General features: G+C 38.5%; 3 pseudogenes; all 3 read left to right on the top strand.

Annotated features, from left to right (window-relative positions):
* Nucleotides 1–221: 221 nt before the first annotated feature.
* On the top strand, nt 222–4,167 carry LOC107844740 (annotated as a pseudogene).
* Nucleotides 4,168–4,794: 627 nt separating this feature from the next.
* Nucleotides 4,795–7,123, top strand: LOC107844739 (annotated as a pseudogene).
* Nucleotides 7,124–8,476: 1,353 nt separating this feature from the next.
* LOC107844738 lies at nt 8,477–15,877 on the top strand (annotated as a pseudogene).
* The last annotated feature ends 1,271 nt before the right edge of the window (nt 15,878–17,148 follow it).

Raw genomic sequence — 17,148 nt, 5'->3', positions numbered from 1 at the left:
TCATAAACTTCAAATCCTTGATTCGCGTTTGATTCTGGTGTATACCTGCTAGTGATGGTCAATGGTTGTACTAGTAGATTTTGTTTGTGATTTCTCTTGAATTAGATCCTTATTCATTGTGTTCTATACCTTATTGTGGCAGCGCGAAAAGATATCAATCTTACATTGCTGCTGCAAACTTATTGTTTTACGGTTTTGTTGTGCAGGAAGATCGATAGGCAATGAGTACAGGTAGTGATTCTACTATGTCCGATGAGACAGACAATTTGAGCCACGGAATTGAAAAGCAGTACCTTGCTTCTCCCATAAAGAATTCAGTGGACAAGTATCAACTTATTCCAGAATTCCTAAAGGTGAGAGGATTGGTGAAGCAGCATTTGGACTCGTTCAATTACTTTGTTAAGACGGAAATAAAGAAGATTGTCAGAGCGAATAATGAGATTAGATCGACAAGGGACCCCAATATTTTTCTTAGGTACAGGGATGTCCGTATTGGTGAACCATCAATGATTTATGATGGTGTAACTGAGAAACTAAGTCCACAGAAATGTCGGCTATCTAGCCTTACCTAGGTGGCTCCAATTTATGTCACAGTCGACTACACAACAACAATGAAAGGGAAAAAACAAGAATCAACGGAGAAGGGTGTTATCATTGGACGAATGCCTATTATGCTAAGAAGTTGTTCTTGCGTGCTATATGGGAAAGATGAAGAACAACTAGCAAAACTTGGAGAATGTCCACTTGATCCCGGAGGATATTTTGTTATCAATGGCACAAAGAAGGTAATTTCAATTCAAGAGCAGCTCTCGGAGAACAGAATAATCATTGATACGGATAATAAAGGCTGTGTACAAGCATCTGTTATCAGTAGTTCCGAAAAAAACAAAAAGCAAAACGATTATAAAAATGGAGAAAGAAAAAGATATACTTTTTATTTCTCCGGTCATATTTCTTCGTGACATATTTCTTGCAAATGTTCCTGTCCATCAGCATAATTTCCGCAAAAAATGCATATATGTTCCAGTAATGATGACGCGCATGATGGAAGCAATTTTAAACAAGGATGCAATGGATGACAAGGACTATGTTGGGAACAAACGACTGGAGCTCTCCGGTCAGCTTTTATCCCTCCTTTTTGAGGATTTATTCAAGACGATGAATGCTGAATCTAAGAGGGCATTTGATGCTAGCTCCAGTGCTCGGGACATTTTATATTGTATAAAGAAATATAACAGAATTACTTTAGAGCTGGGAGAGCCCTGTCTACGGGCAACTGGGATGTTAAACGATTTGGGATGCACAAGAAAGGAGTGACTGATGTTGTTGCTAGGTTATCATACATTGGAACGTTGGGCAACATGACGAAGATCAGACCACAATTCGAGAAGTCTAGGAAAGTTAGTGGTCCTAGAGCACTGCAACCTAGCCAGTTTGGTATGCTGTGTCCTTGTGATACGCCAGAAGGTGAAGCTTGTAGATTGGTGAAAAACTTGGCCTTGATAACTCATATTACGAAAGATTAGGATGAGCGCCCTATTATTTCTCTGGTATAGTTTTTTTTATTTATATTTCTCCCGCCTGGTATTTAAGCGTGTACTGAAGTAGGATAGGTGGTATCCTTAATAATCCGAACAAATTTCACCACATATTGCTGCTGAATTGCATATATTGCGGTAATGTTTTCAGTTGCTTATGTTACACTTAATTTGCAAATGGTTCTGTTGATTTATCTCAAAAAACAGAAGAACAAATAGGGCTGTTAACTGACGCTTTTGCTTAAAGATAAAATGTTTTTACTCTTAGTCCATAGAGAGTTGGTGAGAATCATGACGTCAAGGTGATCTTAGAAAGAGAGACAGTTATCATATCCTTACTTGTTGATGAACAGATTTACCTGGTACAGTTAGTCGTGGGAGCTAGCAAGTACTTGGCGGAACAGTGTTCCTAAAAAAGTCTCGATCTTAGACATAGCTATATTCCTATTTTGTTGCATTTTGTGTTAATAACCATAACAAAATCTAACTTTTCAGTTTGTGCTAAATTCAGCAAGTAAAATTCCTACTTCATTCCTCGACATGTAACCGAACTTTACATGATGGAACAGTGCTACTGCTTGGGTGTTGAGGACTTGGAACTACTTTCAGCAGAAGAACTTCATTTGCCGAGTTCTTATCTCATCGTATTAAATGGACTTATGCTAGGCAAGCACAAGAGTCCACAGCGATTTGCTAATGCTATGAGGAACCTACGAAGGGCTGGTAAAATCAGAGAGTTTGTAAGCATTTTTGTGAATGAAAAGCAGCACTGCGTCTACATTGCTTCAGATGGTGGACATGTCTGTCATCCACTTGTAATTGCTGATAGAGGCGTTTCCAGGATCAAGGAGCTCCATATGAAAGAGTTGAGGGATGGTGTGCGTGACTTCAACATCTTTCTAAGGGATGGTTTGATTGAATATCTTGATGTCAACGAGGAGAACAACTCATTGATTGCTCTCATTGATTGCTCTATATGAAAAGGAGGCCACAATGGAAACAACGCATATTGAGATTGAGCCTTTCACAATCTTAGGTGTTTGTGCCGGTTTGATACCTTATCCTCATCACAATCAGTCCCCTAGGAATACCTATCAGTGTGCGATGGGTAAGCTAGCTATGGGAAACATTGCCTATGACCAGTTGAATCGGATGGACGGTTTGCTCTACCTTTTGGTGTATCCTCAACGCCCTTTACTGACAACAAGAGCAATCGAACTGGTTGGGTATGAATTATGATAAATTAGGGGCTGGTCAGAATGCCACTGTTTCTGTGATGAGTAATAGTGGCTATGACATAGAGGATGCAATAGTAATGAAAAAGTCTTCTTTAGATCGAGGCTTTGGGCGTTGCATAGTGATGAAAAAATACGCTTCCATATGTCAGACGTATGAGAATGGCACATCAGATAGAATAATTAAACCACAGCGTGAAGGAGATGAAGCTGATAGGATGCAGATTCTGGATGAGATGGAATAGCTTCTCCAGGAGAAATTATTCGACCTCATGATATCTATATCAACAAGGAATCCCCTACAGTCACGAGGCCGATACCAGGCACGTCTCCTACGGCCTTGCCTGATACTGCATACAAGCCAAGTAGACAAACTTATGAAGGTACTGAAGGGGAATTAGCTGTCGTTGAGAGAGTGGCTCTTCACTCTGATGAAAAAACAATTTAAGCATCAAGTTTATGATTCGTGATACTCGTAGGCCTGCGATTGGTGACAAGTTTAGTAGCAGGCATGGGCAGAAAGGAGTTTGTGGCACCATTGTACAACAGGAAGATCTTCCGTTTTCTGAACGTGGCATTTGTCCTGATCTTATTATGAATCCTCACGGATTTCCAAGCCGAATGACAGTGGGAAAGATGATAGAGCTTCTTGGAAGTAAAGCTGGAGTTTCATGTGGGAGGTTTCATTATGGCAGTGCTTTCGGAGAACCCAGTGGTCATGCAGACACGGTTGATGCTATCTGCGAAACTTTTGTTAAACATGGCTACAGCTACAATGGCAAGCACTTTCTTTATTCAGGCATTACCGGTATGCCACTACAGGCGTACATCTTCATGTGGCCAATATATTACCAAAAGCTGAAACACATGGTCCTAGACAAAATTCACGCTCGTGGGATTGGTCCTCGTGTTACTATGACAAGAAAACCTACCGAAGGTAGGAGTAGAAATGGAGGTTTACGTGTGGGAGAAATGGAACGTGATTGTTTACTTGCATATGGTGCCAGTATGTTGATATACGAGCGCTTGATGCTTTCCAGTGATCCGTTTGAGGTTCAGGTTTGCAGAAAATGTGGTTTATTGGGATATTACAACTGCAAGCAGAAGACTGGATTTTTTCCATGTGTAAGAACGGGGAAAATATTTCTACGATGAAGTTGCCTTATGCGTGCAAGCTCCTAATCCAGGAGCTTCAATCAATGAACATTGTCCCGCGATTAAAACTAGGGGAACCTGATTGTAGTTTCATCAGAGGCAGATCCAGAATTTCAAACTTGTGGGTTCCCAAGGGCTCCTTTCCTACCACTAAGCTATCACTTGGTTTAGTTATGGGTTCCCACCTATTAATATTTATAACTTTTGACAATTTTTCTATGTAATTTTAAGTCTTACGGTAGCGAGTGTGGATTCCCGGGAACCTACACTTTCTACTCTATATCCGCCACTGAGTTTCATATGTGTTTGCAGAGCATGATGCTTCCTATTTATTCATAGGACTTTGTTCAGAAATGCAGCAGTATAATTATCTTCTCGTTAACTTTTTGTCGTCCTTATGTTTCTTCTTCAACTTTATTTTGTCCAGAAAAGCAGCAGTATAATTATCTTCTCGTTAACTTTTTATCGTCCTTATGTTTCTTCTTCTACTTTATTTATAACATCACATGAACCCTTTTTAACCATAATGTTTACTGAACTATTGTACTATAGCAACAATTGTATGTAAAAAGTTTAGCATTGACCCTTAATCTAACAGATCCTATGTCGTCTAAGTCCTTCTATTTCTATGTATATTATATAGATCGCGGAATGGTCTGTGCTTAGCATGTGAAGAGATAGAAGAAACTGCATCATATCTACCAAATCTATTCAAGAATCACACTGTCATGTTTCTGCTGAATTTGATAACACTTGGTTTCTGCTGTGTTGTGTTAGCTTTTGAACCAAGTCCAATACAAGATTTATGTATTACAAATCAGTAAATCGCGATGAGAGCATCATAATCCTCTTACTAGGACTAGAAGATGGATGATTCTCATGAATTTTCTCACTGTATTTTTCCGTTGTTTCAGCTAAAGTAAAACGGCTTAGCTTGGAAATATCTCAAGTCTGTCGAAGCAGAGGACTTAAAACCCTTGGTATCTCACTGGTGCGGCGCATTTGGTTGGAAATACATCAAATACATTTTGCTCTAAGTTCACTCTAGTCAATGTAGCTCAAATATCAACACTTGACACTCTTGGTATCTCACTGGTGCACGTCGACTATGCTCCATGGGGATTTAACCTCTCCACACACTCATCCAAGAGCTACTGAGATGCTCACTGTCCTAGGCCTTGAAGGTTCACTTCAAGTCAAACACAACGCGGATATGGAAATGCTGTTGTTGTTACTGTCTGTTGTCTACATCTCCTAACCCACACCTATAAGGGACTGGTAAAAACAAATAAAGAAAACAATGAAAGCAAGGAGTGGTTAGGGTTTTGCAGTGTGTGTTCCAATTGGGGAAAGAAGAAGCATGAGAGGGGGAAGGAAGAATTTGAAAAGGGCTGTGGAAGAAGAATTTTTGAGTCTTCAAAAAGGACAAAGCATTATGCAGGTTGTCGACCTTCGAGGTTCCAACATTATTCAAGTACCATCCCTTTCATCTTTCTTTTATGTCTTACCTCTTGTTTCTTGGTTGAAATTATTATTTCGAATGTGAAAGGTAACGGATGCCAAAGGTGAAACATCATTAGCAATATTTCCAGCTAAATTTCAAAAGAGCATGCCTATTTTTTATCAATAGGCAACTTTGTCGTGGTGGTAGAGAGTGGCAGAGAAGAAGCTACCGAATCAGGTAGAAAAGTGGCATGTGTTGTTACGCAGGTTCTCTATCATGACCAAGTCCACGTGCTTCACAAGTCACCTGAATGGTCAGACTCTGAAATTCAACCACCTATTCTTTTGCCTTGTTCTGATTTAGCAAGTCTATAGTTTATTGTGTTACTACATACGTCAATCAGCTTACAGGATAAGCCGCCTCTCAGTAAGTACTCTGCCGAGTGTGTGTTTTACTTGGTGTTTGATTTCACGTAGTCGGTCATTCATATTTGAATGTGCTAACTTAATTGATATTTTGGAATGCATACCCCACACATAATATAAGCAAAACAAATGGTAGATTTCTGCATACACGAACGACCCTAATTGAAACATCATACTACTCCCAACACCTCTCTCCCTGGCTAAGATATGGCTTCAATCCACTCTGCAATGTTGTTCAATTGGTTGGCAAGAGTCTGTCACCCGATGCTGCTCAGGAAGGGTCATATTACGGTCTACTGCTCTCCTCCCTCCAAATATCTTTTATTCAGAAATTTTTGCATAATCCGCGTGCAGGCCAGAGATCTTCAAACTCAACAAGTAGAGAACTCAAAACAGGATATATGGTCACACAATTCTCAAGGTGGATGAAAATGAAGACTCAAGTAATGATGATTGACTCCCTCCATTAGAAGCAAATACAAACAGATTAAATCCTTTTCAACAGGAGTCGGAAACTGAATCTGATTCAGATACTGGTCACTGTCTCACTGATCCATGACATCATTTCGTTTCTGCTGACCGAGTAGGTGTAAATGCATTACTATTGTTTTGTACTAGAAGCCAATACAAAAAGGCAATACATTTGTTTTTCCAATTGGACTTGTTCACTACCAGTGCAACGTGGGATATGGAAATGCTGTTGCTAATGCTGCTTTGAGTAGCCAAAATCCTGGTGTTATAAGCATTTGCTAATGCAGTTTTCGGATCAGAACCAGCTATAGAAACAGATATTCTTGCCAAGGCTTTTCAAGTTGATGAAACTATTGTTGCTCAGATTCAATCAAATTTTAAACCAACAACAAATATAGAAGCTTCAGAAGTGTGTTATTTGAAGGGGGCCTTGGAGTAATTGGTAAAGTTGCTGCCATGTGACCAGGAGGTCACGGGTTCAAGCCTTGGAAACAGCATCTGGCAGAAATGCAAGGTAAGGTTGCGTACGACACACCCCTGTGATGGAGCCCTTCCCCGAACACCATGCATAGCGGTAGCTTTAGTGCACCGGGCTGCCCTTTTTTTAGAAGTGTGTTATTTGTCACTTAGCTTGGTTGCTTTAATTCTGTGTGTTCAATTGTTTGATTATTTGTTCTCTAGCAATATTAACATTGTCAGACATTAAGGCTTCCCTCGGAGGTCACGGGTTCAAGCCTTGCAAACAGCCTCTGGCTTAAATACAAGGTAAGGCTGCGTAAGATACACCTTTGTAGTGGGGTCCTTCCCCGGATACCGCGCATAGCGGTAGCTTTAGTGCATCGGGTTGCCCTTTAGCAATATTAACATTGTCAAACATTTGCTTTGATCCTATATGGTACTGTCAAATTCATCTGGGAAGTAAATAGTTTAATCCCTGCATTGCTAATACATGCATTCTTACACCACATTTTACCCTGCTTAATGCAACTATATCCCAACAAATCGCATTTTCGGCAAATATATACAGTATATATTTTTTTTTGTTTCCATCCGTTGTCCGGTACTCGCATTGGAGTCTGACTAATCCAAATTCGCACCGGGTAGGGCCCCATTCGGGATAGAGCTCCCTACCAAAGATTTTTCCATATCACTGGGTATGTTGTTATTGTTGTTGTTATTACTTGCTTTTTAGTCCGTTTCAAAGAGATGGGACCAAGTACTTTATATGACTATATAAGACTATAAAGCTAGGATTGGGAGCTCAGACAGACACTTTCCCGTTTTAGTAACTCATAAAGTGCATTTTGGTACATTTAATATATCTTTATTTAAGACAACAAAATTCAAACGCCTTACTTATTTTCTTAAACTCCGCGTCAAGTCAAAATAGGCGTAACAAATTGAAATGGAGGGAGTACATGTATAAGTTATGAGGGATTGGTATATTATCTTATGTAGAGTAGAAGGTAGAATAACTAATACCTGCATAACTAATACATACGTTAATAATACCTGGGAAGGGGAGCCTTGGAGTAACTGGTAAAGTTGCTTCCATGTGATCAGAAGGTCACGGGTTCAAGCCTTAGAAACAACCTCTTCCAGAAATGCAAGGTAAGGCTGCGTACAATACACCCTTGTGGTGGGCCCTTCCCCGGACTCAGCGTATAGCGAGAGCTTTAGTGCATCAGGCTGCCCTTTTTAATAATACCTGCATAATTTTAACCAACTACCAAACAACGAGAAAAAAGGAATGTCTTGAAATTGGATGAACTTAAATATATTGCCCAAGTAAATGCATGCTAGGCATTTTTTTATTTCACCTTTGGCTTTTCTTCTGTGTATTTTGTGTTGTATTTCTAGATGGTAAGATTGCAGATAGATGCCAAGGAATAATATGATTCTCTAAATGGTACCGTGTTAAAATGGCGAGCGATGAAATTTTTAAGCTTGAAATGTGGTTGTAGTAAAGCAGAAATTTGTAAGGAAAATGCGACTTGCACTTGTGTATGTATACCTGCGTCTTTTTTATTACATGGACATGTCACTTTCTGAATACAAGCTTCTAGTGATGGTTGGTAGTTTTGGTTTAACTTGTATATTGGTGTGTAATCGCTCTTGAATTAGCCCCAAACTAATCGTGCTCTATACCTTTTTGTGGCAGGGGAAAGGAAATCATCTTGCAGTGTTTCGGCTCTCATCCTTGCTGCTTCTACAATCTCATTGTTTCTGGTTTTGTTCTACTGGAAAATTGATTGGCAGCAGGTATGGGTTATGATTCTACCATGTCCAGTACGGCAGACGACTTGAGCCACGGAATTGACAAGCAGCACCTTGCTTCTCCCATTAAGAATTTGGTGGACAATTATCAACTTGTTCCAGAATTCCTAAAGGTGAGAGGATTGGTGAAACAACACTTAAGACTCCTTCAATTATTTTGTTAAGACAGAAATAAAGAAGATTGTCCGAGTGAATCAGGAGATTAGATCAACATTGGATCCCAGTATTTATCTTAGGTACATGGATGTCCACTTTGGGGAACCGTCAATGATTTTTGATGCTGTAACTGAGAAATTAACTCCTTAGAAATGCCAACTATCTGACAGAACCTATGCAGCACCTATTTATGTCACCATCAGGTACACAACGGGAAGTCACGGGCAGACAGTAGAGTCAACAAAGAAGAATGTTATCATTGGAAGGATGCCAATTATGCTAAGAAGCAGCTGTTGCGTGCTATATGGGAAAGATGAAGATGAACTAGCAAGACTTGGAGAATGCCCACTTGATCCGGGAGGATATTTTGTAATCAAAGGCACTGAGAAGGTCATTTTAATTCAAGAGCAGCTCTCGAAGAACAGGATAATCATCGATACAGATGAAAAAGGTTGTGTTCAAGCATCTGTAACCAGCAGCACAGAAAAAACAAAAAGCAAAACAATTATAAAAATGGAAAAAGAAAAGATATACTTAGAGTTGAATATGTTCAAAACCAAGGTCCCCATAATGGTTGTCTGAAGGCCATGGGGATGGAGAGCGATCAAGAGGTTGTGAAAATGATAGGAAGAGATCCTCGGCTGAGTGCTCTGCTTTTGCCATCAATCGAGGAGTGTGCAGATCTCAAGTTGTATACACAACAGCAAGCACTGGAGTTTCTCGAGAGTGATAACATGCTTAACATGCCTTTATATTCTACTGGTCCAGTTGAGAAGGGATCCCAAGCTTTGAGTATTCTTCGTGACATATTTCTTGCAAATGTTCCTGTCCATCAGCATAATTTCCGCAAACAATGCATATATGTAGCAGTAATGATGAGGCGCATGATGGAAGCAATCTTAAACAAGGATGCAATGGATGACAAAGACTATGTGGGGAACAAAAGATTGGAGCTCTCCGGTCAGCTACTATCTCTCCTTTTTGAGGATTTGTTCAAGACGTTGAATGATGAAGCTAGGAACACAATAGATGCTCTTCTTGCCAGGCCAAGTCGCTCCAGCCGTTTGGACATTTCTCAATACATAGTCAAAGACTATATTACTAAGGGCCTGGAGAAAACCCTATCTACAGGCAATTGGGATGTAAAATGATTTAGGATGCACAGGAAAGGCATGACTCAGGTTGTTGCTAGGTTATCATACCTTGGATCGTTGGGTCACCTGACAAAGATCTCACCACAATTCGAAAAATCTAGAAAAGTTAGTGGTCCTAGAGCACTGCAACCTAGCCAGTTCGGCATGCTTTGCCCTTGTGACACCCCAGAAGGCGAAGCTTGGGGACTGGTGAAAAACTTGGCGTTGATGACTCATGTTACGACAGATGAGGATGAGCGCCCTATTATGTCTTTGGTACAGTCTTTATTATTTATGTTTGTCTCGCCTGGTATTCAAGTGTTTAATAAAGTCGGTCAAGTAGTATCCTGAATTTTTGTTTGTCTATTTCTTAACTTTGAGATTTTACACTTGATTATTATAGATCTCAAAATCACAAGTTAACCATGATCACTATAAAAGTTAAAACCAGAAGTTATTTCATGTTTATATCCTTGTTACTATTTTTATCCCAATGTTTTGAACATATTTACTACATAAAAATTTAAAATTAAACTAATCTACCTTTGTTGTAGTTACTGTACCCTTTTAAGAATGTGCTGTCATGCTTTCATTTGTATTTTGTCATGGCTTCTTCACGCCCATTTTTCTTTTTTCGAACTGCTTTGAAATGCTTTTACTTGAGCCGAGGGTCTACCAAAATAATTTCTCTACCTTCCATGGTAGGGGTATGGTCCGCATACACACTACCCTCCCTAGATCCCACTTGTGAGATTACGCTAGTTGCTAGGTATGTTTTTGTTGTTGTAAACTAATCTACCGGTGGAATGCTACGTATTAGTTGTTTGTTTTTCCTAGGAGGAACAAGTGATGGAAAATATTAAACTCTTATCGAACTGGTGATAACAACATAAAGACAGCTCCTTATGAGGATTTCTAGATGAGAATATGAAAAGTTTTATCATTAGGATTTCTAATTATGGTTATATTATCATTTGCAATCTAGATATAGGATAGCAATCTAATTCTTCTTATATTAACCTGATTACTACCGTACTTTGATAAGAACAAAATCAATCAAAAGGAAAAAGACAGGGATAGTAATTTCTTCTATGTGACTACGAGCTTGTTATGGCTAAAAATTTGTACAGCGGGAATTGATGGGGTTTTAATTTCAGAAATGCAATTTGCTGAGTGTAATCTCTTTTTTTTTTTTCTCTCTCAAAGAACTGTTTTGGAACGAGAGGAATAGGAGGTGTTTTGCTGGAACCTCAGCTCCAAATCACTCTCTCAAAACTAGATGTCTACTCTTACTTTTTCGCCGGTCTAGATTGGCTAATGTATCTAGCACTGAACATTTTCTGGAGCTCCTTAATTCCTTGTCTTAGATTGACATACTGTAAAGGTCTAAATGGACTGAAATGTATAGTGTGGAATGAGGAGAATCATACTTCCCTTACACTGCATGTTGGTCGTCATAATTCATTGGTGCACTTATTCTGGGTAGAAGTAGTTCTTCTTCTATTTTTTAATCGATTAAAAGGTTTCATTGATACAGGGAGTTGTTTTATCGTTCTGATGGACTTAAAACTGAGTGTGTTTAGTGGGTTACTTTTACTGATATGCAGAGGAAGTGAAATAGCCACTGCTTCGCACAGTTATTATTATAATTTTAAATCAAATATGTTACGTTTCATTAACGATGGAAAAATCTTCAACATACAAGAAGTATACCAATGATAGAGAACCTACAAAATAAATGGTTCTCTTCAAAAGACACTCATCCTGCACCAAATTGAGGACAAAGGCAGTAAACAAACAAAATATTATAGAGAAAATACCAAAATAATCTTAACAATTTTCACAACATACTGCTGCCAAATTGCATATATTAAGGTAACGTTTTCAGTTGCTTATGTTGTACTTATTGTGAATACGGGTCTGTTGATTTATCAGAAAAAAGAAAAGAACTAATGGGGCTGTTAGCTGAAGTTTTGCTTAAAAATAAAATTAAAACTGAAGATTGGTAAGGGTAATATCGAAAAGGGGAGCTCAAAGAAAGTGAGACTATCTTCATCTCCTTAGGGCCTTAATGCACTGACTTACATGGTACGATTGATGGTAGGAGCCTAGGAGGTTGTAAGACATAGTTAACTTCTTATTGTATTGTATTTTGTGTTAATAGCCACAGAAAAATCTTTCTTTTCAGTTAGTTATAGTTTCAGCTAGTAAAGTTCCCACTTCATTTCTTAGACATGTAACTGAACTTCACATGGTGGAACAGTGCTACTGCTTGGGTGTGGAGGACTTGGAACAACTTTCGGCAGAAGAACTTCATATGCCATGTTCGTATCTTGTCACATTAAATGGACTTATTCTAGGCAAGCACAAGAGTCCACAGGTATGTTCGAAGTGGAACAGCTATATATCTCAATTTTCTGCATCTGAAGATAGCTTGGTTGTTCACCTTTCACCAATAATCTGTTCTTTTAATCAGTGGTTTGCTAATGCAATGAGGAAGCTATGGAGAGCTGGTAAAATTGGGGAGTTTGTAAGTATCTTCGTGAATCAAAAGCAGGTAATTTGACGGTTCTTTTGCATCTTCGTCCTAATATTGATTTTTTTTCCACATTTTTAAACTATGTTTGGGGTGAAACCTTTTGGTTCAAGCTGTCAGGATGAAGACTGGATTCAAGGGACCAAAGGATTCCTTGGTGTCTTCGAGTACTCGACCTAAGGGAATATAGCAACTATATGTTCTACTTTTCAACCAAGGGGTATGAAGTCTCACTTTTCGTGCTAATGGAAGGAAAATGGGACATTTGCCATTATGTTGCCATTTGCCTGTTTTACTTAAAATGGGACAATTGAAATTTGAGAGGCTGGACCGAGCAACTGGATATATTTTTGAGAATAGGAGATCCCATGTCTTTGAATTTGGTTAAGTTCTGTTAATTTCAAGAGGATAGATATTCCAAGGTCCAAAAAATTGTTCCTTCTGTATCAGGAGCCTTACGGACAAATTCTTATATCTCTTGTAGGTTTTGGTTAGCGTTGTTCCACCATACTGATGCTGTTAGCAAAATATTTCACTTTTCCTCTTTGCTATTATCATTTGAAATTTTCTTGTGTATCAGGAGCCTTACGGACAAATTTTGTTACTTCCGTACTTTGATAGGAACAAAATCAATTAAAAGGAAAAACACAGGGATAATAATTTCTTCTATGTGACTACGAGCTTGTAAAGGTTAAAAATTTGTACAGCGGGAGTTGATGGGGTTTTAATTTCAGAAATTCAATTTACGGTTTGTAATCTCTTTTCTTTTTCCCTCAAAGAACTGTTTTGGAACGAGAGGAAAAGGAGGTGTTTTGCTGGAACCTCAGCTCCAAATCACTCTCTCAAACTGGTCTAGATTGGCTAATGTATCTAGCACTGAACATTTTCTGGAGCTCCTTAGTTACTTGTCTTAGATTGACATACTGTAAAGGGATTTTCTTTTTCTTCATTCCAGTTTCTTTTGTCAATTTTTCTTTCATTGTAAGTTGTAACTATGCACCTTCTTGATGCCCTTTTGTGAATGAAATACCTTACTTTATACAAAAAAAAAAAAAATTAAAACTGTTTTTAGGATCAACATGGTGAACCCTGCTGGTATCACAGGTTCTGCATCTTTCTTTGCCCTGTATCTTATTTAGGGGTTGCTTTTCTGATGGACTAAAACTAAGTGTGTTTAGTGGGTTGACTTTTACTGATATGCAGAGGAAGTGAAATATTATTATAATTTTCCAACGAAAACAACAAACCCAGTGTATTCTCACCAAGTGGGGTCAGTTATTATAATTTTCCCATTTTTTAAATCAAACCTGTTACGTTTCATTAATGATGGAAAAATCTTCAACATACAAAATAAATTGTTCTCTTCAAAAGACACTCATCCTTTAGAACCTCATGGGTATAACAAAATGATATTAGCTATTCTTCAAATGTACAAAATAAAGCTCACTTCTTTCTAAAAGCTCCTCTATTTCTCTCTCCATACTACAATTTCGCCATTCTTCTTCGAATCAAAGCCTATTTATTCTCTTCTTTTTCTCCTCTACATTTTCCTTAATTTATTATAAGGAAAACGCTCAAATATGTCATTGAACTATCAGAAATGGCTCATTTATGCCATCAGTTAAAAGTTTGGCTCATTCATGTCATCGCCGTTACAAAATCGGCTCATCCATTCCATTAATTTTTAACGTTGGTTTTCAAAAACAGCTTTGCCATGTGACCTTGTATTAAAGGTCCATGTCATTAATTAAAATAAGAAAAAAGATCAAATATGCCATTAAACTATCAGAAATGACTCATTTATGTCATCAGTTAAAAGTTCAGCTCATTCAAGCCATCGTCATTATAAAATCAGCTCACCCATGTCATTACTTTTTAATGGTGAGTTTCCAAAACAGTTTTGTCATGTGGCCTTTTATTAGAGGTCTGCCAATTTTCACAATGTACTGCTGCCAAATTGCATATATTAAGGTAATGTTTTCAGTAGCTTATGTTGTACTTATTGTGCATACGGGTCTGTTGATTTATCTGGAAAAAGAAAAGAACTAATGGGGCTGTTAACTGAAGTTTTGCTCAAAAATAAATAAATTACAACTGAAGTGTTGGTAAGGGTAATATGAAAAAGGGGAGCTCAAAGAAACTGAGACTGTCTTCATCTCCGTAGGCCTTAATGGACTGACTTTCCTGGTACAATTGATGGTAGGAGGTTGTAAGGCATACTTAACATCTTATTGTATTGTATTTTGTGTTAATAGCCACAGCAAAATCCAAACTTTTTAGTTAGTGATAGTTTCAGCTAGTAAAGTTCCCACTTCATTCTTTGACATGTAACTGAACTTTACATGGTGGAACAGTGCTACTGCTTGGGTGTGGAGGACTTGGAACAACTTTCGGCAGAAGAACTTCATATGCCAAGTTCGTATCTTATCACATTAAATGGACTTATTCTAGGCAAGCACAAGAGTCCACAGGTATGTTCGTACTGGAACAACTATAGTTCTCAATTTTCTGCATCTGAAGATAGCTTGGTTGTTCACCTTTCACCAATAATCTGTTCTTTTAATCGCCACAGGTCACGTCTCCTATGGGCTTGCCTGATAGTGCATACAAGCCAAGTAGACAAACTTATAAAGGTCCTGAAGGGGAGACAGCTGTCATTGATAGAGTGGCTCTTTACTCTCATAGACACAACAATTTAAGCATCAAATTTATGATCCGTCATACACGCAGGCCTGAGATTGGTGACAAGTTCAGCAGTAGACATGGACAGAAAGGAGTCTGTGGCACCATTGTACAACAGGAAGATTTTCCATTCTCTGAACGTGGCATTTGCCCTAATCTTCTTGGAAGTAAAGCTGGAGTTTCATGTGGTAGATTTCATTATGGCAGTGCTTTCGGTGAACCCAGTGGTCATGCAGTCATGGTTGATGCTATCAGTGAAACTCTGGTAAAGCATGGATTTAGCTACAACGGCAAGGATTTTATTTATTCTGCTATTACTGGTATGCCACTACAAGCATACATCTTCATGGAGCCAATATATTACCAAAAGCTGAAACACATGGTCCTAGATAAAATGCATGCTCGCAGGAGTGGGCCTCGTGTTATGATGACAAGACAACCTACCGAAGGAAGGAGTAGAAATGGAGGTTCACGTGTTGGAGAAATGGAACGTGATTGTTTGATTGCATATGGTGCCAGTATGTTGACATACGAGCGTTTGATGATTTCCAGTGATCCATTCGAGGTTCAGGTTTGCCGAAAATGTGGTTTATTGGGATATTACAACTACAAGTTGAAGACTGGCATTTGTTCTATGTGCAAGAATGGGGAAAATATTTCTACGATGAAGTTGCCTTACGCATGCAAACTCCTAATCCAAGAGCTGCAATCAATGAACATTGTCCCCCGGTTAAAACTAGCAGAAGCTTGATTATGGCGTTATTTGCATCTGGAGCATGATGCGTCCTAACATATGGTTGCCATAGCCAGATCAATTTTTTTGTTTTAAGTTTCCTCTTAAAGAAGTACATTCATAGATATACAATTTTTTGGCAGTGATGAGCTCACTAACAGTGGTACTTAATATGGTTTTGTATATGAAGCAATGTTTGTGCTCTTTTGACTGTGAAAAGAATAGTGCCTTTCCTTGAATGGATTGTGCATCAAAATATATCTTCTTGTTTTAAGATTGCTATTAAAACATAGCCTTATGATATAATATTCTTGTTTGTTGATTCATATTGATAATGCTGGGTAAAATGTGTTTTGTGATTGGCAACAACAACAAAGAACATACCCAGTGTATTCCCAAACAGTGGAGTCTGTGGAGGTAGAGTGTATGGTGATGAGACTGGATGTGTTTTGAGCCTAGAATTCTGGATTTGAAGGTACGAGACCAACTTGAAGAGAACCTTCAAGGACTGTGAGTATTTCAGTAGCTCTTGGATGAGTGTGTGGAGGGTTAATTCCCCATGGTGCATAGTCAACGCGCTCCAATGAGATACCAAGAGACCTCTCATTCCTGGTATTTCAGCTACATTGACAGGAGTAACCTTAGAGCCAAAAGTGTTTGATGTGTTTCCAGCCAAATGTAGGCCACTGAAGTAGAAGTCCTCTGCACTAGTAGACTTGGGATCTTTGCAAGCCAAGCCATTTACCTTAGCTGACAAAATGGAAAACAGATACAATGAGAAAATTCATAAAATCATTGATCTTCTAGTCATAATATAATCCTCCCTCGGCTTTGTTCAAATTTATATGACACACTTACCTTTTAACTCGTTCCAAAAAGAATGGAACTTTCTTGGAACTTTTACTGAGGAAGTGTTGGAACGAAGGGAGTATTTATGAGATACTTACTGATTTGCAATACCCGGGCTAGCAGGATCCGCCACACAGAAATCTTGCATTGGACATGGTTCAAAAGCTAATACAACGCAGCAGAAACTTACTAACTCTATTAGATTCAGCAGGAGAAAGTGCTTAGCCATTGCAAGAACTAAAGAACAGAAGCTAGTCTCCATATATAGAAGAGAGAAAAGACTTTAATGCATGCAAAAGTGCTTTGAGTTTTGGTCAGTAATTTATGCACTTTTTTAAAAGGTTGTGAAAGTCTGCAAATGTAATCTTTGACAATAATTAGCTGTCATTTGCAGTGATTATGATATAATTTGCAGAAACAATAAGAATAAGAGGTTAGACAGCTTACAACAAAAGGAAATGGTCCTAAAAACTACTTTTTAAGGATAAGAAGTGTCTTCTTGAATACCTCGGAT

Source organism: Capsicum annuum, chromosome 10 (genome assembly GCF_002878395.1).
Source record: "Capsicum annuum cultivar UCD-10X-F1 chromosome 10, UCD10Xv1.1, whole genome shotgun sequence".
NCBI lineage: Eukaryota > Viridiplantae > Streptophyta > Magnoliopsida > Solanales > Solanaceae > Capsicum > Capsicum annuum.
The sequence above is the reverse complement of the archived record's forward strand: the minus strand, read 5'-3'. Positions and strand labels throughout refer to the sequence as shown.